Source organism: Eleutherodactylus coqui, chromosome 6 (genome assembly GCF_035609145.1).
Source record: "Eleutherodactylus coqui strain aEleCoq1 chromosome 6, aEleCoq1.hap1, whole genome shotgun sequence".
Taxonomy (NCBI): domain Eukaryota; kingdom Metazoa; phylum Chordata; class Amphibia; order Anura; family Eleutherodactylidae; genus Eleutherodactylus; species Eleutherodactylus coqui.
In genome coordinates, this window is record NC_089842.1 from 110,735,945 (window position 1) to 110,759,340 (window position 23,396).

General features: G+C 41.2%; 1 long non-coding RNA gene across 1 annotated transcript in view; it reads right to left on the minus strand.

Moving 5' to 3' along the window:
- The window catches only part of LOC136632475 (uncharacterized), a 35,612-nt gene extending 33,952 nt beyond the window's left edge, over positions 1 to 1,660 (minus strand). Inside the window, exon 1 of the long non-coding RNA XR_010793171.1 lies at positions 1,411 to 1,660. This is a non-coding gene — a long non-coding RNA (uncharacterized lncRNA). The remainder of the gene's footprint in view (positions 1 to 1,410) is intronic.
- Between the last annotated feature and the right edge of the window lie 21,736 nt (positions 1,661 to 23,396).

The following is a 23,396-nucleotide window of genomic DNA, read 5'->3' on the forward strand; positions in this document are numbered from 1 at the left end:
AAGCTGGAAGTAATTGTCCCAGGCAGCGGAAATATGGGTAAATATACATATAAGAGGTGGATGATAGATTCTGACATTCAATCTCACAGCTAGAAGACACATCCGACATGAATTGCACATTATTACTCAACAATTTGCACATGACCCGCATTAGTACAATACAAATATTTCAGTGATGTTGTTGAATATTTTTAAAATTCAGAATTTTTGTTGCACTGTCCCTTTAATTATATTATATCTCTTCCTTCCTCATGTTTCGTCATGTGGCCTGCATAGATCATATAATCCTGGATCAGATGGGCTCTCACAATTTGATCAAGATGTGCCCTAAGAACCTCATATATATATTAGTGTTGGCATTTTTCTTGGTGCTTGCAGAGTAACTGTTTGCTCTTGCAGTATAGCTGCAGTTACAGTCACCTGCATACACATGTGTTGTAGCTCTCTTTCTTACATTATATAATCCTCCATTTATATTCCATATTAGCAAAGAGAAGTCACAATAATGTGTTTTCTAAAAAAAAACTGAAGATCCGGCGCTCATACTGATCACCCCAAATTAAAAAAATTCACTACAATATCCCAGGCAAACGGTAGACATTGCTATGTGTCATGTTTGATAACTAGATTAATCCAGATTAGAGAAGAAATCTACAGCTGTGTTACCAAATGAATTGCATAATCTAGAACTAGGTTATATATCGCCATCAACGACAAGGATCTGCCATTTTAGGGAAGCCGTCATTTTGTATTACCCAGTCAACTTTATCTATCTATCTATCTATCTATCTATCTATCTATCTATCTATCTATCTATCTATCTATCTATCTATCTATCTATCTATCTATCTATCTATCTATCAATAGATATATCCCTGTATTTACATCCTTCTATAAAATCATCAGGCCAGGCAACATCATGTATGCAGGCAAAAATCACACACAAATGTGCTGACGAAAAGTGACAAGACTTTGGAGTCAAGGACATAGAGTACAAGGCTGAAAATACAAAACAGCGTGTCAGACGTAAGAAAAAAAACAAAACGCTTTTACATCTGCTTGTTATTATGCTACAGGATACGAGTATTAGTATTTAACCTCATAAGAATTATTTTCAATATGAATTTTAAGAAATATTACATAAAAGTGCTGGCCCTATTCTTACATATCATATGGGAGGGTTATGAATAATAATAATACTATGTATCATGATGTATTATCCTATAATATAACACAATATAACTTGATAAAGCATCCAGTAAAGTAGAGTGTGATAATATCATATAAGACAACATAATACAATACAACGTGATGAGATATATATATATATATATATATATATATATATGAAAATAAAATCCTTTATGGTTGGCCAACCTTCTATTTCTCAATTACATGAGGGCCACTCACCATTTTTCCATGGCAGCCTTGAGTTCAGTGCAGGGGCTTTCTACAGGCGCTGTGTTGACCTCTTCTACAGTCGCCGCGGATTCTTCGGCTGGAGCATCGGACATATTGGCTTCTAGATGTTGTCAGTGCGCAGAGCTTGGAACGCTTTACACACGGCTGTACTTTTAGGAGCTCTCTATATGCGTGACTGGCCAAACTTTCCCCCTCAATCCCTATCTGTGTCTGGTAGGCAGTGGACTGAGAGAATTTTGTCACACTGACAGGAGGTAGAGCAAGGCCAGCCCATCAGCAGGGAGGGGTGATAAGAGGACAGAGGTCTGGGAGGGGAGCCGAGTTCCTATTAACTTGGGTGTTGTTAATTCACAAAACCAAAAACCAAAAAAAAATGCTGTTTGATCATTGGGTCATAGAGAGAAGCCATTCTAAGAAGGCTGATAATAGGGAACAATAGTTTGCATTTACAGTTGCAATCAAAACTATTCAACCTCTATTGCAAATTGGGTTTATTTACCAAATTAACAAACTTTCAACTGTTTGCAAAAAAAAAAAAAATCTAAAAAAACATTTTAAATAGCTCAACACAACTAATATGACCTTCATGATAAGAGTCTTCAATACTTAGTGGAGCCTCTTTTGGACCTGCTGCAAACAAGATGCATAGCCAGTCAGCAGCTCCTGACTGCGTTCTTAAGGAATCTTAGCCCATTCCTCATAGGCAATGACCTCCAGTTCACTAATCTTCTTGGGTTTGTGTGCTATAACAACCTTCTTCACCTCCCACCAAAGATTTTCTACCTTCCTGGACTTCTTTGGAAACCAAGGCTTAGTGGACTTTGAGGTATGATTTGGATCATTGTTCTGTTGGAAGATGCAGTGAAGCTAAAGCTTCAGTTTCCTCACAGAAGGCATAGCATTTTCTCATAGTATTTCCTGATACTTGATTGAATTCATGTTGCCCTCCACACACTACAGGTTCCGAGTGCCAGAGGAAACAAAGAAGTCCCAGAGCCTCACCAAGCCACCGTCACTGTGGGTGTTCTTTTCAGCATCTGCTTCATTCTTCCTCCTCTAGACATATCACTAATCCACAGACCTGAAAAGTTTTGGTTTTATTTCATCTCTCCATACAACAAAATTCCAAAACTTTTGTGGCTTATTTATATAATTTTGAGCATTTACGAACTGACTTTTCTTGTGCTTTCAGATCAGCAGAGATGTATGTCTTGCATTTCGGTAATTAATATCTTCAGCATTTAGTATGCACCTTACTATGCAAACGGGAACTTTAGTGTCTTCTGCAGGTCTTTTGAGCATTGTGGACTGCTTGCCTCCTCAGGAAACTGGTGCTGCTGGTTATAGCTTCTTCTTTCTGCCATGTCCAGGTTGTGCAGCCGTGTTCCTTTCACTTTGAACTTGCAAACTATGCTTCCATCTGTATGTCTGGGAACATTTAGTGTGTTTGCTATTTTTTTGTGTCCTTTTCCTTATTTGTGCAAGGCAATGATCTTATCTATTAGTTTTCTGAACCACTCTCTTGACTACATCACAGTTACCAAAGTCCTAGTCAGTCCAGATATGTGTTGTGTTTTATTCTAAGCACGCCTGTTGCAACTAAAGGCCCATTTTGACCCAAGGATTCTCGCTCAAATTTCGCTCAAAACCGTCTTTTGAGCGAAAATCGTTGTGTCTAAACGCACGAACAAGCTTAAAGACAACAATGAGTCTTATCAGGACCACGCGCTGAGTTCTCAGTGGAATACAGCTAATACTATTGTTTCAGCTGGTATCCCGCTCGGAGAACACAGCCGGAGTATGAAGAAGACAAGCGGTCCAGCTGTCTTCTGTATACCCCGCTCGGAGCGCTCAGCTGCATACCAGCTGAGCGTTCCATGAACACAGCAGGAGTATGCAGAAGACAGCGCTTCAGCTATCTTCTGTATACCCCGTTTGGAGCACTCAGCTGTATATCAGATGAGCGCTCCGTGAACACAGCAAGAGTATGCAGAAGGCAGAGCTCCAGCTATCTTATGTATACTCCATTTGGAGCACTCAGCTGTATACCAGCTGAGTGATCCGTGAACACAGCAGGAGTATGCAGAATACAGCGCTCTTGCTGTCTTCTGCAAAACCCACTTAGAGTGCTCAGCTGTGTACCAGCTAAGCACTCTAAGAAGAAAACAGCTGTATGCAGAAGATAGCGGTTCCACTTGTTTTCTGCATATAGCGTGAACCTTCATTTACACACTTATGCAAAGTGAACACTTAAAACTGTCAGTGAAACTGCCGTTTGAGCGAATTTTGTGCGATCATCTTGCCTTGTAAATGCACACAATGATTATCACTCTAAAGATGTCTTTTGAGCAAATTTTGAGCGATAATTGTTGTGTTTAAATGGGCCTTAATAAAGACCTAGATTAGTTATACCAGGTGTGTTTGAGACCTCATCTGATTTGAAAAGGTGTGCCTTTATGAGTGATTCTACTTAGGAAGTTGAATAATTCTGAGACTGCAGTAGTAATTAAAAGTGTCATTTTGTGTTGAATTTCAAGAAAAGACCTGTTATATTAGTTATGTCTTGCCATTTAAACTGTTCTTATTCAACGGTCTTTTTCCAAGCAGCTGAAAGTTTATATGTTTGGCAAATAAACATAATTGAGACCGATTAGATATACTACAGGTTAAAAATTCTTTCTCCTTCATGTGTGTTACTGTGACCTTTCATATATTTATATATAACCAAAGCTGGAGCTCAATAGTAAATTTTATGACATGAGACATACCACAGCAGTCCATAGGGTATCGTTGAGTGTATGACAGTGCAATTTTGTGAAATTTGTCTATGGAAAGCAGCAGAGGTATAAAACAGATAAGATTAGCAGATATTTTATTGCACAAATGATCCAGTCCTAAAGTGTTAAATGTAGGTGCAGCAAAAACAGGTTCAGCACAAAGTTGTCAGATAGAAAAAGCTGATTTTCTAACAGAAGTAAATGCCCAGAGGTAGGAAGACTGGCTTTACACTATAGTGCCAGAGTAACTTTATAGTAGGACGCTGTGCAGTGCTTGCCAAAGGAAGAACTTTGAATAGGTATCCCTACTGTGGGAGCGCAGGGTCTCTGAAAGTATATCAATGTGAGAGTTCAACATGCCCCCACTGCAAAATGCCAAGTTGAAGGAAGTAAATATCATTGGAGAGTAAAACAATATGTGTAAACGCTTTTGACTGTAGTTATAAGATGCTTATTTAAAAAAGGCATCAAACAAACAATACTAAAGTAGAGAGAAACAACACACAAATATTACAAATTATAAAGAGTAAATAAAACAATGCTTGCGGGTTCCATAGACTCTGCACAGCCACATTTCCTGGCACAAGGTCTTGTGTGCTCACGGTTTTGATTCTGCTTCATTCCTGTGACTACAAACTTACCAGCAAAGAAAAAAGCTTCTCTAATTTCAGCCTCAGCACTTTTCAGTAAACCTTTGACGTTCAGTGACCTGTGAGGGTGTTTCTGGCTGGGTAGTAATGTAACTTGTAGATGACAAGAGGCGAGGGACATAGGTAGAGTGGACTTTATAAATCAGTAACATTCTGCGGCTCATTGCAAGTTCTTTGAAGAAACTGCAGGACAATAAACTATCTTACCTCAATATCCTTGCAGTTATGGCTGATTTTGTTGTATTAATTTCTATGACACCCAAGTTGGAGGAGAAGATAAATACTTCCTTCCTCTCTAATGCAACCATTACATTTTCCAGGATTTCTTGTTCCTCCAGTTTCTTAAAGAGAGCCAACCCTCTCTGACTGCAACATAAAGAAACGATGACCATACTAATTTCAGTAGTTTGGCACTGACTGAAGATGGTTTAGTCTTGGAGAACTCATAGTAACAGCGCAATGCCAACACTGACAGGAGTTTAATTTAATCATATGCTGCAGGCTTTCCCAGCCACCAACCCACTGCTGATTGACAGCTTTCTCCCTATGCACAGTAAAGGTGCCTACCCACTACCGCTACGTTTTCACAGTGAAATTCGCAGTGTTTTTTCTCTCTCCAGGTGTCTATAGGACTTGTTAATGTTAAAATCGCAACGTGGCAAAATCACAATTTACCACGACAGCGCGATTTTGCCGTGTCGCGATTTTAACATTAACAAGCCCCATAGACACCTGGAGAAAAAAAACGCTGTGAATTTCGCTGTGAAAAAGAACTGTAGTGGGTAGGCACCCACAAGGGCTGAAAAATCCCCTTAAATCAGCAAACTCCTATAGCCTTAAAGGGGTGAAAGTTCTCTCAGGACCATCACCCTTAGGGTGCATTCATACGAACGTATATCGGCTCGAGCCGAGCCGATATACGTCGTCCTCATCTGCAGAGGGGGGAGGATGGAAGAGCCAGGAGCAGGAACTGAGCTCCCACCCCCTCTCTGCCTCCTCTCCACCCCTCTGCATGATTTGCAATGAGGAGAGGCAGGACGGGGTGGGGCTAATTCGCGTAACTTAGCCCCGCCCCCGTCCCGCTTCTCCTCATTGCAAATAGTGTAGTGGGGTGGAGAGGAGGCAGAGAGGGGGTGGAGAGGGGGTGGAGATGAGACAGAGAGGGGGCGGGAGCTCAGTTCCTGCTCCTGGCTCTTCCATCCTCCCCCCACTGCAGATGAGGACGACGTATATCGGCTCGGCGTGAAAACCAAGCCAATATACGTTTGTGTGAATGCACCCTCAGATTGTTATGCAAAATGATGTGTCCCAAAGTGGGATTTTCTGGTTGGTTTTATGGGCGTTCTTGAGTGGATGGGGGTAGGATGCATGTTGAGAGGTATGCAATAGACAAATACACTTTTGGTCACTGATACCAGATGATGTTTCACCCCCTACACACAGAGAGATAATTAATTATGTCCCTGCACAGCGAGGAAGAGGGTTTTTTCACTACCAGTGAATGAGAAGAGGAGAATCCCCTGGGCCACCAGCTGATAGAAGCAGCATCTCCATGATAGGTAATATGAACAACAATAGTAGCTACTAGAAAATTACTTCCTTAAGTAATTTTAGGGAATCTCTTTCCCTCTCTTCACTTTTTAAGTTCCTAACAGAACTTAAAAAGTAAAGAGAGGAAAAGAGATTCCAAGTTTTCATTTTAACCCTAAGGCTGGGCTCACAGGAACAAATTTGAATTGCGGATTCTGCGATCGCCGTAAAACGCAGGCAATGAAAGACATGTATTTTCGGACTGTTCAACTACTTCCTTATCTGCGATCTTTTTTCCATGCAGACAATATGCTATGCATTAAAGGTACATCCGCACGGAAAAAGGCTCGCATCCGTGATCTTTGCGGCCGATTGCAGTTGTTAACCATTTAAAAGCCCCTGTCAATTCTGACAGCGGCATTTAAATCCCCCGAACAATGTTCGGGGGTTCTGCACGGCCCCCCGCGGTGGGATCGGGGGAGCCATGCAGGTGTCATGGCAGCCGGGGGCCTAATGAAAGAACCCAGGGATGCCTTACCAGACTGCCTATCAAGCCATCCTTGTGGGATGGCTTGATAGACTGCCTGTTAAATTGCAGTATGACGTAATGCTATAGCATTACATCATACAGCAGGAGCAATCAAAGCATCGCATGATAAAGTCCCCCAGGGGGACTTCAAAGTAAAGTAAAAAAAAAAATCAATAAAGTTTTTTTAATTGTAAAAAAAAAAAAGTTATAAAAGTTTAAATCACCCCCCTTTTGCCATATCTATTATTAAAAAATCTAAATTATAAAATAAAAACATGTATTTGGTATCGCCGCGTCCGTAAAAGTCCGATCTATCAAAGTAGCACATTATTTTTCCTGCATGGTGAACGTCGTCCGAAAAAAAAAAAAAAATAAAGAACACCAGAAATGTGTTTACTTTGTCTCCCAGAAAAAACGTAATAAAAAGCAATCAAAAAGTTGTATGATACTAACGGAAACTACAGGACATCCCGCAAAAAATGAGCCCTTGCTCAACTACGTCGACGGAAAAATAAAAAAGTTATTGCGCGCACAAAATGACCGCAGAAAATAATTGAAAAAAATGAAATGTCTTTGAAAAAAAAAAAGAGTAGTACAGTAAGAAAAAAACCTATACAAGTTTGGTATCGTAGTAATCGTACCGACCCATAGAATAAAGTTATCATCTCGCTTTTGTTGCCGTTTGTGTGCCGTAGAAACAAGACGCACGAAAAGATGGCAAAATGTTTTTGTTTTTTTTTCATTTTACTGCACTTAGAATTTTTTAAAAAGTTTTTCAGTACATTATTTGGTACTTTAAATAGCATCATTGAAAAATACAACTCGTCCTGCAAAAAACAAGCCCTCAAACAGTGACGTCGATGGATAAATAAAGGAGTTACGAATTTTTTAAAGGATGGAGGAAAAAACGAAAATGGAAAAAGAAAAAGGGTCCGCGTCATTAAGGGGTTAAGGCCAAATGCACACAGCCAGGTCGGAATCCACATGCGGGATCCCGCAGAGGAATCAGACCCTGTGCCCGGCTAGTGACCACCCTGCGTACCTGTCTGGTCTTCTGTGTGCTGCGTAATGCAGAGAATGCCGCTACGTGGCTAGGTGATGACGCAGCTCCGCGGCCATTTAGAAATTGACAATTTGGAATCGACGCAGGTTGGACAGCTTCCCTTGACTGCAATGGAAGCCGCCTGTGCAAGTCGCGCACAAAAATGAAGTATGCTGCGATTCTTCCTCCACGAGCGGAAATAACAAGTGATTTCTGCTCGTGATTATGGAAGTGCAGCATCTGAGAAGCAGGCTCTCAGCCGAGGAGACAGCGGGGTAGAGAAATGCCTTGGCATGGGGCTCTACCGTCTCCTCCCTAGGGGTAACTCGCAGCCCGATCTCGTCACCAACAGGGGGAGATCACGAATTAGTAAACTTGGTTACCTGTATTCCTGTTTGTCACTGGTAACACCAATGTTCCATCCTCTGCGGTGAATCTTTTAGATGGAATACAGTAGTCCACGCACACAGAGTGACCTTTCTGAACGAGAATTGGGAACGTTCAGTTCTGTCCGTTTACTTAAATGATGATAACAAATAATAAAAAGCAGTTCTTACAGTAGTGAAGCAGGGAGGATTCTCGGGGTATTTGTACATCCACAGTCATAGTTATCTGCAGGAACTCACTCTACCAGTAACTCTCTCTTTCGCCTGTCAGTCACTCACTGGCTTTCTCGCTCTCTGGCAGTTTCTCTATTTCTCCGGACGCACGTGGTTCTTGCTCGGTTCTTCCGGGGTCAAGACCACCTTTCTTCCTCCTCCATGTCTCACTCCTCTCACTAGCTCTACCTGGGATGGGAACCACTCAAACTTTCTCCAACTGAGACTGTAACCCCTAGAAATACTAGGCTCAAACATAACTACACTTTTATATGACACACAGACAAAACAATACATTTTCCAGACATGACCAGACATTAACCCATTCATGCCTGCAGACATCCAATATACATAAATCTGACGCATTATACAAGACAATAGACAAGATAGACATAAAACATATTCTGAGGTGCTGGAGGGGACCCCTAACTCTGGGTGACTAGAGAAGAATAATTTCACATTGCATGCTATGGACAGACATTGCTGCGGAATCCGTGGCCAGACGCCCGCTGTGGATTCCACAGCAAAAATCCGCTTGTGTGCCTAGGGCTTAAGGTTTAAAACCTACAACCTTTATGTTTTGTCCTGGTGTCTCTTTTTGATTGTCCTCTGTAAAAGTTCATTTTCCTAAGTATTATGTACCATGGTTTTCTATAAGTGCCTTACCTGGCTACATTACCGGTGCTTAAAATCCACTTCCCCGTGTTCCTATGACAGCACATACTGTCTAAGCTCCTATCAGTTCAGCCTTGTGATAGAGACGTTGAGTTAGTCTAAACCTGCCCATACACCTTCAATAGCCGTCGGCAGAAAGCTTGTTGGGCCAGTCAACAGCTGTTCCTCCAGACTGCTGATAAGAGGGGAGTACGGCTGGGCTCACACAAACAGGTCGGATTCCGAATGTGAGAGGCCTGCAGCAGATTCTGGCTGTGAGCCTGGCCGGTGACCCTGCGTATGTTACTTACCTATATTGTGGATGACTGCAGAGGCTCGCAGGCGATCATGCGCAGTACAGCTTTTGCTGTTGTTTTTCCTGTGACTTTGCTTAGCGCTGACGCGGGTACTCGCAGCCCATACACAATGTTAATTCCATATGGGCTGTGGGTCGAACACCAACATTGACATCAATGGAGGCTGTCCGCGCAGATTCCGTAGTAAAATAGAGCATGCTGGGATTTTTCTTCCGCTCACAGAATCCACAATTCGTATCCATGATTGTGAAGGAAAAATCGAAAGTACATGCCTTTCAATGCCCACGCTTTACAGTGGAAAGTCTGCGTTAATGCCGGTCACGTAAACTAATTTAAATCTGGTCATGTGAGAGCGGCCTAAGTCGCTATCAAACACTTCTGTGGTAGACAATTTAGGCCAGTTTCATATCTGTGTTGGAACCTTTGGCCGGAGGTTCTGTCAGTGATCCAGCTGAAAATACCGGAAGAAGAATTTCCACTCTTTTGGGTTTTATGTGGACAAAAATTAGGACATTTTTGTTTTTCTGATTTCAATTGTATCATAAGATAATTTTCTAAACTTACACCTGGTTTATCTGTTAAACTAGGCTGAGAGTTGTAATTTCATAGAGTTGTAATTATTACAGGTTTTATACCATGTAACTATCGCCCTCTACTGAGTAAATATGGTACATACTAAGCTTCACTTATTAGACTATTGTTATGTTTTGCTCGGTATTTAGAAAAAAGAAATATATAAAATAACACAAAAAAACGAGTAATTCAAAATGTTTTTATATTAGTTAAATTTTACTATCAGTATACGAAGTACAGGCATTTATATGATTGTCACCAATGTAAATGACATCTCCAAGTACATGGACCCAGGAATAATCAATACCTTGACTGTAAGGAAGACATACAAAACCATGAAGATTAAGACATACAAAACCATCACATATTATGCACATTTACAGACTACACAGGGAGCATGCTATAGAGGAAGTGCAGAAGAAAAGGGGCGCTATCTGTTATTGGCTGTGTAGACATGCACAGAGTTCTCCCTATATTCAGTCAGCAGCAAACAAGTATGGGGAAAACAACCTTAGAAGGAAGGCTACCCATGCTGGTTCCTCCTGTTCTAGGGTAGTAACAATAGACAGACCCTTTATGCGAGTCCCTTGTACACTTGCAAAATTGAGCTCATTACAGCAAAACACATAGGTGACTTTAAATGCAGTGGACTATGGAAGAGATCGCTGCCTACCACCTGGAGCCCAGCCTACTTGGATGGGAACAAGTCTCTCCCGTGCAGCTGGCAGTGCCAGGCACTGAGTCTGAATGCAGAGTTGTCCATCGTTGGACAAGGAACAACGGACATCTTCAGGATTGACGTCCTCTGGAAGCTCAATTTCTCTCCTGAAATCTCGAAATTCGTGGTGGCAGCTGCCATCCTCAGTCTCTGTCTTTATGTCACGTTTTCCAGTCACAGTCAGTCTCCTGCCTTCCGTTTTCACAGTCAGCTCCTCAGGAGCAAAATGACTTGCATCCAAGGTCATTTCAAAGTTCTCTTTTCTTGGTTTGGCCAGTGAAAGAGAGTTGGGCACAGTGGCTACAGCGTATCTGTTCCACGACGGACTCCTTCTGATATCCGTGCTCAGCGGTGGCAACAACTGGGGGACCTGGTGGAATTGCTGCATTCTCCTATCAAGGTCAGCCCTCATGTTTATCATGTCTTCATCCAACTGTCTGGCAAGGAGATCAGTGTCTGGTTCTGGTGCTGGCATGGGATTCCTATAAGGGCTGTAGGAATACCAAAGTTGCCTGTAAGGATACATCTTTTTTGCCTTTTGTTGAGCTTCTGGCAGGATGCCCAGGTGTCTGCTCTCCGGTTGCTCAGTAGTGTAGAACTCCTCAGCTCATGCGTCTTATATATCCACTCAATCCAGTCCTAATTAATAAGTGCAAGAAGAAAAGATGACAGGTTCTTCATGAATAATTTAAGATATATGCTTAAGTCATTGCCCTAATTACATACATCGGGGTGTGACATAACCAGTCGATGGGAGTATGTTCTATAGAACATTGCAGTACTTTTTAGGAGAAGCTATTCTTGGCATTGATAAGACATGAAATATAGTTCCATCGATGTACACAAATTAGGAGAGGTCCGACTTTTGGTGATGGTTCAAATCATAACTACTCTTCTTAGGATATTAGAGTCTAACATTTGTTTGCCTCTTACCATTCTCACTCTTTACAGTTGTGATCTCTTCTCTTGTTTGCTAAGACTGTGGTAACATTGCTGAAAGGGCTTCCCTGTAGGTCCAAAAGGGTTCATAGGGAATAAGGGTAGAGCCAAACTGAGCTTGGGCCTCCTATGTATGTAAACCACATCACAGTCACATGGGCTGGCCATCTCAGTGGAATATACTGCCTTAACCTTTCTTGTATACGTTATATCTCCTTAACACTTTAACTCTTGTCCTCTGGTTTATCTTCCTTATTTCTACTCTTTCTGTCGCATTCACCATCTTTGAATTCAGATATTGAGTTAAGTGGTAACATTCTATCTATGTAGAGTTTGCAACTTTGTCAAAAAATACTGGCCAATGTAAAAGGGGTGTGGTCAGGGGTGGGGCTTATCCAACATATGTTTTATCTCCGTTATTCTAGTGGCCACAAATAGTAATAGTATCCCCCATAGTGGCCTGAATAGTAACAGTGTCCCAGTAGTGGCCTCGGTAGTAATAGTGCCCCCCCTAAATGAAATTCAACTTTGAAGTCTAAATCTTCTCAGGTCTTCCTCCCCTTGTTATTCAAAACTGGGGGAACAAAAATGGGGAAAAAAGGGCGGTGTCCGTAAAGGGTTAAAATTTCCACTCCATTGCTTTGCCATGGCGTGCATAAACTTTAAACATACGCAATGTAACTACATATTTACAATGTTGATTATGCATTCATAGAGAACAATAGGGCTTTCTCATGCATAATATGCGGCAAAATAGAACATGCTGTGTTCTTGTTTGCACATGTATCACACGCAATGAATATTCAGAAATGTGAATGGATCGATAAAAATCAATGTACTTTCATTGACTCCATTCACTGCCTATTATTGCGTACTTCTTGTGTGGCACATCTGTGTCTCTCACGGGTGGCACACTGTGGGATATGCTTGTCTAAGGCCTGGCCTTAAGGGTATGTGATGGATATGTTGCTGATTTTTCAAAGTGAAATTGACGGTGCAAAATCCACAGCACATAACAGTAGTAGCAAAGTAAATGGAATTTTGAGAAATCCTGTTCACATGCTGCTGAAAAATCCAATGCATCAGATCACATGGCCGTATTCTCATGACGTAAAAGTGCCTAGCCAGTCCAATATAGCGATAAGAGTTTCTATCTCGGGCACAAAAGATAGTCCTGGAACTATCTTTTGCAGCTGCATAGGCTCCTATGGGGAGGTGGGAGGGAGTTTAGCAGCATGACTGCTAAACTCCCTTTCTCTTCTTATCTCCCCTCCAGCTGATTCCAATGGTGGGGTGCGGAGCTCCTGAATCCTCCCAGCCAGTAATGGGAGGAGGCGGGATGGGGCGGCGCATAGCTCCGCCCCCACCCCACCTTCAATTGCTGGCCAGGGACAAAGGGCAGGGAAGCTTAGCTCCGCCCCCATCCCACCCCCCCATTGAAAGCAGCCAGAGGGGAGGAGAGAGGAGGTGAGCCGGCGGGGGGGAGGGAAGGGGAAGTGGCCATGGCATGGCGGCCTTGGTGTACGGGCACACAAACATTAGATTCGTGCGCCCATTCATGAGCTTTTACTCCCCAGATCATAGCGTATATAGGTCCCCGTGAAAACGGTGGACAATATACGCTTGTGGGAATAAAGCCTTTTATTGAGGGGGGTGGCAATTGTTTATGCAAGAATAGTGCTAAGAATCCACCCCCCTCAATACAAGGAAGGTGTATGAGTGGCTGTTCATCAGTCTTTGGACCTCCCTGTATATATTTTAAAGGGAACCTGTCACATTCCAAAAGTACCATAAATTAAGTCATGGTGCTGTTAGGAGATCTGCCAGGGAGCTGCGTGATATATTTTTTATACTCACCTGATTTCGTGATCCAGCGCTGTCCTGCAATAAAGTTGGTACATGGCATACACTTGTGTAGCAGAGTTCAGGCCCATGACTCTGAGAAGAGTCAGATTTTCGTGCACCACCGTAACCTCAGAGAAGGGCACTGCTGGATCCAGGGAGCAGGTGAGTATAAAAAAAGTACATCACCCAACTCCTTGTCCAGTTTCCTTACAGCACAATAACTTAGTCTATGGTACTGTGGGGATGTGACAGGTTGCTTTACTGACCCCTATGCTTTACATTGCAACTTTGCTTTTTCATATTAACAAGTATGATTATAGACTACAAGAAGCTACTCCCAGTGTGAAAAGTTTACAAAGAAACCCCCACACATAGACTGAGAGGGAAGAAGTCTCAACAAGGGGTAAGAGCCTGAAGATCTATGTGCACACCATGACAGTAGTGGATGAATCACGGTCTAAAGTTATTGGGCAGATTTTTATTTCATAGGTAAATTCTCTTAATGTTGAGGATCTGACTCTGGCTATGCTGGGAGTTTTACTTCTACATTTATGAATATAATTGGAGTAATTAGTGTCCTGGGTGTAATAATCTGTTCTCTGTATCTGACATGTGAGAGGATCTAAATTTATCGATGAGCTTGAAGTGTGGGAAACGCATTATATCATCTTCATTATCATGTGATATAATGAAGCACGCTGCCAGATAGATAATATATGTAAATCCATGAGCTTATTATGATTCATATTTTCTTAGTGCTAAAAATACAAGCGTACACAAGAGTTCAGATTTAGTTCTGATCTAAGTTTCTTAAAATGATGCAAAGTGTAAAGCTGGTCATGCACTTTAGATAGCCACAGTACCCCATAATGATATTAGCTACAGTACCCCATAATAGTTTCAGCCGCAGTACCCTATAATAGTATTAGGGGCAATAAACAACAAAAAGAAAGCATTTAAACTACTAAAACAAGAAGGCAGCAAAGATGCACTAAAAACCTATAAGGAAAACTGAATTATGTAAAAAGCAGAAAGATGTAAAAAGCAAAGATGGAGACAAATAGACCTATTGTTAGCCCTAGACTGTTCTTCAAGTATATAAATAGTAAAAAGATTAATATTGACAGTGCTGGCCTTTTAATAAATAATGTAGGAAAAATTGTAGATGGTGATGAGGAGAAAGCAAATTTATTTAATAACGTTTTCTCCAGTGTATTCGCAGAGGAAGATAAAATGTCAGATGAGATACAGAGTGATAAAGTAAACTATCCACTACATTTCACCTGTTTAACCCAGGAAGAGGTGCAGAGCCATCTTAAAAAGATTAAAATAGACAAATAGCCGGGTCATGATAGCATGCAACCCCAGGTTTTAAGAGTAATGTGATAGATAGACCCTTTTTTTTTTTTATATTTAAGGACTCAATAGTGACAGGGTCTGTTTCACTGAATTGGTGCGTAGCCAATGTGGTGCAGATATTTAAAAAGGGGTCAAAAGTGAACCTGGAAACTACAGGCCAGTAAGTCTTACTTCCATTGTGGGTAAAATGTTTGAAGGGTTCCTAAGACATGCTATCCTGGAGTACCTCAAGAAAAATAGATGTATGACTCCATATCAGCATGGGTTTATGAGAGATCACTCCTGTTATACCAACCTGATCAGCTTCTATGAGGAGGTAAGCTCTAGACAGGATTGGGTAGAGTCAATGGATCTTGTGTATCTGGACTTTTCCAAAGCATTTGATACTGTGCTGCGTAAAAGGTTGGTATATAAAATGAGAATGCTGCGCGAGAATGTGTGTAAGTGGGTGACTAACTAGCTCAGTGATAGAAAGCAGAGGGTGGTTATTAATATTAGATACTCTGCTTGGGTCACCATTACTAGTGGAGTACCACAGGGATTGGTTTTGGGCCCTATTCTAATTAATATATTTATTAATGACCTGGTAGAACATAGTAACATAATATGTAAGGTCGAAAAAAGGCATATGTCCCTTCAGTGCAGCCTATTACCCCCAATGTTGATCCAGAGAAAGGCAAAAGAAAAATAATGAGGTAGAAGCCAATTTTCAAATTTGCCAATGAATCAAATCTGGCAATTGGAATAATCACTGGTTTAACAACCCTTCTGAAGTTATTATTAATTAAGAAAGGCATTCAGGCCCCTCTTGAACTCTTTTATCGAATTTGCCATCACCACATCCTCAAGCAGAGAGTTCTGTTTCTAGTTGGGTACCACAGAGGGCAGTATTGGGCCCTATTCTTCTTAATATATTTATTAATGGCCTGGTAGAAGGAATGTACAATAGAATATCAATATTTGCAGATGATACAAAACTATGTATAGAAATTAACACATGAGAGGACACAAGGTAATTGCAAGAGGATCTGAATAAGTTGGGGGCTTGGGCAGAAAAATGGAAAATAAGGTTTAAGGGCAAAAACACATGAGCGTGTTTTTCTCCCCTTATATGATCATGATAATCACGGACGTATAATGGTACAAAACGAAACCACTAATTTCAGTAAAAGTTCAGTGGTTGCATTTTAACTATTGGGACTCTTGGCAGTAAATACCATGGCTGAGAAAAGTTAGGACTTACCATATCTTCCCTGCATGTAGTGAATAAATTGGGTGGGGAAGATGGGGCAGCACCTATCCTCCTGCAGTTATTTTCAAACTCCTGCGCTCTGGCGCGAAGTTTGACAAGCCAGCTGAGGGGAAGAAATTCCCCTTGTTCAGGCGCAAGTTTCAGTAATGCATGTGTAGTGTCCTGGATTAGGGACACTGCAGCACTTTTGTGGTCACTTCTTATGTATTGGTTGTTCTTTATTGTAAGAGCTGAAATGTATGTTTCGCACTATATTCTACTTTTTCAGTTATTCTCTGCCAGGTTCTGTGCCCTATTCTCTGTCAGGCTCCCCATCCCAGCGCGTTCTCTGCCCCCTAGCAACAGTCGTTAGGGGAGTGCATAGCCAGGTATCAGCCAGTGAGATAAAGCCTGGGATTCGATGATTAGTCGGCTTCATGTGTTCGCTGGTTAGTAGAAAATGGTATAAAATAGATAGAGGCTGGTGGCTAGAGAGTCCAAGTTTGCCAGAGAGAAAGAAACAAGACCTGAGGAAAACAGAGAGTGCGGTGAGAAGGGGAAAAAGTGTGAGTACCCAAAAGCCCGAATTTCTGGTGGACAATAGAGAGAGAGAGCAGAATTGAGGATTCAAGTGGATAGCTAGTTAACTATGGAAAAGGAAGAACTAATCATCTACCTCAAGAAGTAAAGTGTACTGCTTGTGTCAAGTAACTGGAAGAAAGGCCTATCTCTGGAAAATAAAGTGTTTTATTGTTTCACCATTTAACCTGCCTCCTGGAGTCTCTTCTCACCACTGTTAACATCTGCACTGAGATACCACACTACACTTCAAGGAAAAGGACTGTTTTCTTGTATGTTATTTTTCCCTTGTATTATTATTTTGTCCCTAACAGGTCTCAGCCTGTATATGGACTGGCATCACGAACTTCACAACCTTACTACCGTAAACTGCCCGACTCCGCGGGTAGCACACAGCACCAAGCTAGAACATCATTCACCCTGTGGCGATTTTCCCACAGGCCCAATTTATGAGAGGGGGGAAAAAGAGGAGCCACCGCTGCTGACCTATTTCGCTGTCACCCGAAGCCCTCTGTGGGCCCACCGGTCTATGGGTGCCCCACATGTAAACATGGTGCTTTATATTAGAGCCATATGTTTTAATAGAGCAAGAAGGGGGCAATGTCTCATAGTCCGTACAATGGTTTTGTACCCACACCTTGTATCCACAATTGTATGGAGGTGGTTTTTATCTATCTATCTATCTATCTCAAATCAATCAATCAATTAATGTAATCCATCCATCCCTTCATCTTTAAAATGATATTTTATCTTATTGGGATTGAAGGGGTTAAGTTATGCTCTTCATGCGCCACTTATAATAACCCCTATAATCCACTGTGTATATGGGCTACACTACATATGATGTAACTATAATGTGATCACCTTTCTGTTCTTAATTATACCTGACCTCAACTTGTTCCTTTCCTGGCATCTGAGGATGATGGGTGTGCCAGGCTGCTGCTTGCGAAAATCTGATTCTCAAGAGAGATTTGATCACAAAAATAGTTGCGCAAAATGGGTGTGACACTGAGCTACATGGGCTCATACATACTAGACAGGGAGAAATCGCAGAGGGGCCAGTTATATGACATTCTGAAATACTGAACATTAGATGAAGCCTGTTTGCGCCTTAGTGACGGAGTCAAACTTTGGAAATCTGAAATGTGTCACTTGAACATACAATAACTCTGTAAAGGTTTTGCATATCTAAGTGATTCTGACATTGTTTTTTTCACCACATGTTGTACTTCATATAGGTGATAAAAATAGACCAATAGAATTTGTGTATATTTATTAAAAATTTCAAAATTGGACAAATTTTGGAAAAAAATTTATTTTTTCACATTTTTAACTGTAATATCTCAAATATGTGTAAACCTACTGTACAAATTTTTGCTAATATATGTATTTCCATCTGTTTATTTTATCCTGGGCGCACATTTGAAAAATGTTTTAAGAGACAAACAAATTTAACATTACTTATCAACATTTTAAGGAACACTTTGTTTTCCTTCACCAAGTCAAGATTGCGAAGGCTCATAGAAGCCAGAATGATAGATACCCCCACAAATGACCCCATTTTAAAAACTACACCCTTAATGTATTCACTGAGGGTTGTCATAAGTATTTTGACCCCACAGTTATTTCAGGAATTAATGCAATTTAGAGGAGGAAAAATAAAATTTCATATTTTTGCAAATATGTCATATTAGAGACATATTTTTTTTCTATAGTGCACATGAAAATGAGGATTTACACCACAAAATGGATACCCCCATTTAGGCCCCATTGCCCACTTGTAGAGCCCTTATGCGGCCAAAACCACAGAGAATCCCCACAAATGACCCCATTTTGAAAACTAGACCCCTTAACAAATTTATCTAGAGGTGCACTGCGTATTTTGACCAAACAGTTTTTGAATGAATCTAAGCAAAGAAGAAGGAAAACATTACGATTTTAATTTTTTTGGCAATCCTGTCATTTTATAAACAGTTTTTTTTGTATAGCACTAATAAGATTGAAGACATTCACCCCTAACTGAATACCCCCATTTGTCCCGAGTTCAGAGCCCTAATCTTATGTCCGTATGTACAATGGGGCCCAAACCGAAAGGAGCAGCCGATGGCTTTCATAACAGACATTTTGCTTGAAGACGTTTTAGGACCCATTGCCCACTTGTAGAATCCTTGAGCGGCCAAAACAACATTACAGTCGACGCGCATGCGCAGAAAGTGACACAAAGTCCTAGGAGGACTATATCGCCATGGGACATCGTGGAGGATGGGGGTGAGTATTTTCACCTCCCCTCATGCATCCGATTCATGAGGGGAGGTGAAACTTTAACTTTATTTTACTTTTTACAACTTTTCTGTGATAGCCGTCATCCATTGGATAGTGCCGATCACGGGCCTAGGGAATGGTCACCCTGGGCTCCGGTGACATCTCCTGCTGGAGATTTTAAATGTCCCACCATGATCCTGTCTTCTGCACATGCATCGCCATTTTTCCTTTGGCACACATGCGCAGAGGACGACCGAAGATTTTTTTCGGACCAGATTGACGCGGGACACCGCAGTGGAAGAGGATGAGTACTTTCAGCCCCCCCTTATGGATGCAAACTTTTTCAGTTTATATTTACTTTAATGCGATCGGCTCTATCCATTAGATTGTGCCAATCGCATGACCGGGAGGGGGGTGGTCCCACGGCCCCCCATGACAGCTCCAGCGTGTCGGCTACCTTCGGGAACTGACAGCATGGAGCTGTCACGTCATCAGCCCACATGGCTTTAATCCTCAGGGGATGCATGGTTTTACATCCCTGCTGATTAAAGGCGACTTACCTGGGACATCAAAAGGCAATGGGGACGTCACTAAGAGGTTAAAAGGCATTTCCTCCTCATATATTATAAAAGCACTTGAATTATCCTCTTCTGTCACCAATTACATCCCGTTTTGGGAAAGCTGGGTAGCAAACAGTATTTCTGCCATTACAGTTCCCACAGGGGTCGCCACATTAGAGTCCTGAAGAGCAAATCTGTCTAATTATGCTGTATATAGGTTTGCATTACTACGTTTCATCAGACTGAAAAATCTGAATGACAACAGTAAAGGCAGCCACCCATATAATGGCGAAAAAGAAGAGGCTGACTCAGGGAATTATATGTGTTTTTTAGATTTACTGGTTTTGGCATTACTTTTGTAGCCTTTTCCAGCTGCATGTGTCTCTATAAGACGTCTTCTAAAAGTGGTTTGCATTGAGGCATGAATCACACTAACCAATCTTTCTTGAGAAGTACAGATTTGTCAGTAACCTGGCTTTGTATACCTTTATTTAATGGGCAAAGCACTTGTGAAACCCACACTTCCAATCTTATCATCTTAAAGGGGTTATCTGGTTACTAAATAAGTTTTCAAAATTCAATCACCTGGTTGGGTTGTGCAAATGGGGCATAACCCCACATCAGCTGTAAATGGAATACCAGATGGAGAACATCAATTATAATAGGAGCTGCCAGCTATATTCTTTGCATCAGTTCACAGCAGGGGTAAGCAATTAGATGGGTGCAGACTGAACAAGTAGAGCGTGGAGCTCCCTCTGGTGGGGAAGTTGTGAACTGTATTGACTGAAGTACAAAAATTGCAGTAGGTCAAAAACACATGGGCGCATGCGCTAATATACTTGCTGCATGAACTGTGTTTTTCTTTTTTTTATTGGACTATTTACACTCCACGCTAGTGCGCACAAGTTTGAAAAAAAAGCAGGAAGAAAGGTCCTTCCCTAAATGGGAAAAAATCAGTCATTTGTTTAAGCCCCGAGGGCTTAAACAGATGAACGTGATTGTATCAGGTTTTGGGGTAGTCAAAAAATTGTGCGCAAAATAGGACAAAACAAAACCATTGATTTCAATGGTTTTGTTTCCACTAGCTGGATTTTCACGCAATATTACTAAGAGTGAGGAAAGTAGGCCTTGCCCTATCTTTCTCGCACCTACTTTTTCTACTTTCGTGAAAAGGTAGTGTGGGACCTGTCTTCCTGTTTTTTTTACTGGCGCACCATAGTGTGAAATTTGAATGGTAAAAAAAAAAAGCACCTGGTTCATGCACTAATACGCTCCATAGCTGCGATTGTATTTGCAATGTATTTGCATGCAGCAACCTGTTTTAGCCCTTATGCTACTGAATTCAACCATTGAAATACAAGGATTAAATGCCGCAGCAGATCCACTACAAAAACTGCACCCAAATCCGCAGCATTTAGGAGCAGATTTGGTTACTGCTGTTTTCCAGTATAATTGCTGCAGGTATTCCATTTCGAAGTGCCTGCAGCTATTATGTGTGAGTGAAGGCGGCCCAATTGTTCCTGCTAGTTCTCTGCACTGAAGGTCAGTCATCCCATTTAGGAACTCTACAGTCAGTCTCTCTCAAATTCAGCATGGCAGATAACAGGGGGCAATAGTTTGCATTGAACTGTGGAGTGAAGTCACAATTTAGTTTTCATTTCCATTCAAGGCCCCTCAATACCACCAAATAAATTATCCTTGATTGATTTACAAGCCCTTAAGATTGTCAGTTCTTTTAACACAGATCACATCACACATTGTCTTGTAATTGTTTAATTTTAAACCGTGGTATAATTTTCAATCCTTAAAGACATCAGAACAATAAGCAAAACAGTCTAATAAATAGTGTTATAATGGACGGAGATGCTGTGATACTGTAAATCAGAAGTAATGTAAGGAGCCCCCTCTAGTGGTAATTCTAATATTGGCAACACTACTATGGACACATACCTCTGTCTTCCATCCGATATCCCATTGTACAGACGCATTCTTCCCTAAAAGTTGCGGTGGAATGGGAACCCAAAGTGGCCCTGGAAAAAAATTACAAAGTGTCCCCATGTTCTAAGTGGGACCAAACTGGCAGTAAGTAGGTTTTTACAAAGTGAAATTGCAGCCCCAAAACCTGATATAATGGTGAGTGTATGATGGGAGCTGGAGTTTCCAATTAGATTGCTGCATAAGCTGAATATAAGTGATGTCTTCTGGTCTGAGGAAATCCTTTTCTTCTCCGTCTGGTCTATATATTTATTAATGGAGTGTAGCTGCACCTGAACTAAGGAAATTTCTACCCCTTCGCCGGCCTTACAAACTCTGTGACAGAGCACAGAAGTTTTAAAAAAGCTGCGGGAAGATAATTGCTGCATGATCTTCCCGGCACAATATATTCATTACATATGGGGAAGATGGGGCAGGTCCTATCTTTTCTCAGCCATGGTATTCACGACCGAGAAATCCCAATAGTGAAAACAAAACCATTGAACTCCTATTGAAACCAGTGGTTTTGTTTTGTCTCATTATATGGCTGTGATTATCACGGCCGTAAAGGGGAGAAAAATATGCTCCTGTGTTTTTGCCCTAGCACTGATAAATGTAAGGTTATGCACATGGGGAGGGCATACATGTCATCATTACACACACATGGGGTGCATCAAAAAATGTCTAGGGGCACATGAAGAGAACATTGTTCTTCCTCTTTACAAGTCACTGGCCAGACCACACATGGAATATTATGGACAGTTCAGGTCACTGGTACTCAGGTAGGATATAATAGAGCTGAAGCGGGTACAAAGACAGGCAACTAAAGTAATAAATGGAATGGGTAGACTACAATACCCAGAGAGGTGATCAAAATTGGGGTTATTCACTTATTATTCACAGCTGAGGGGCGACCTAAAAAATGATGTATTAATATATCCAGGAACAATACAGAGATCTCTCACACCATCTATTTATACCAAGGACTGTGACTGTAATAAGGGAGGGCCCTCTACATATAGAGGAAAGAAGGTTTCTACACCGACATAGAAGGGGGTTCTTTACTGTAAGAGCAGTGAGACTATGGAACTCTCTGCCTGAGGACATGGTGATGGCAAATTTGGTAAAAGAGTACAAGAGGGGCCTGGACGCCTTTTGTGAGCGTTACAATATGACTTGTTATAGGCACTGATTACTGGTCAACATGGTTTTTTTCTCACAAGAATATTTAATGGTTCTTCTAGTATTTCACCTCCTGAATTCAAATATGTTGTTAGAATTTTTCCATCAGGCAGGGTTTTGGTAACATTTCTTTTGTCACCATGGTAACAAATGGTAAATGGTAACCTGTTCCTGTCAATACCTCTAATGCATGCTGTTGATATAAAAAAAGGCATATGGAAATCTGAAACTGTTGTTAGAAAAATTCCAGTATTAAAAATATAACTGGAATATCTGTGGAGATTTGATGGCCATGGCTTTATTGCTTGGAATGTAACTTGGATGCACTAAATTCTTCTGTTTCTTGAATGGGACAGCAGGGATATGAAGTCTCAATATATTCGAAAACAATGGCCTAAATGTGCATCTCTTATTCCTGGAGAAAAAAATGTGTCAAATGTAACTTTAATGAATCCTGAAAAAGTGTATTTTCCTCCGCTGCGTATAAAACTGGGACTGATGAAACGATTTGTACACGCAATTGATAAAAATCCTGCAGCATACATGTATTTGAAATCTAAAGTTGGGGCTTAAACAGATGGGCGTGTTTTAGTCCCATTATGCGGCCGTGAAAATCACATCTGCATAGTGAGAGAAAACCACTGATTTCAATGG